The sequence below is a fragment of the Cotesia glomerata genome, linkage group LG10, assembly GCF_020080835.1.
Source record: "Cotesia glomerata isolate CgM1 linkage group LG10, MPM_Cglom_v2.3, whole genome shotgun sequence".
Taxonomy (NCBI): Eukaryota; Metazoa; Arthropoda; class Insecta; order Hymenoptera; family Braconidae; genus Cotesia; species Cotesia glomerata.
In genome coordinates, this window is record NC_058167.1 from 8,672,452 (window position 1) to 8,672,674 (window position 223).

Sequence of the window (223 nt, forward strand, 5' to 3'; positions counted from 1 at the left end):
AAAAACTATCTGGCAATAAAGGCCGGCAGTAAAAATACTTAATATATATGTAAATAGTTATATAAATATATTATAGATATGATATATGACAATGAAAAGTTACGCAGACAATTTTTTATGCTACTGAAATTAACATCTCATTGTTAGTTTTTTAAAACAAATAAATTACTACTGAAGAAATACTAAAAAAAAAGCTAGTAATTAATTATATAAATTTTTAGAT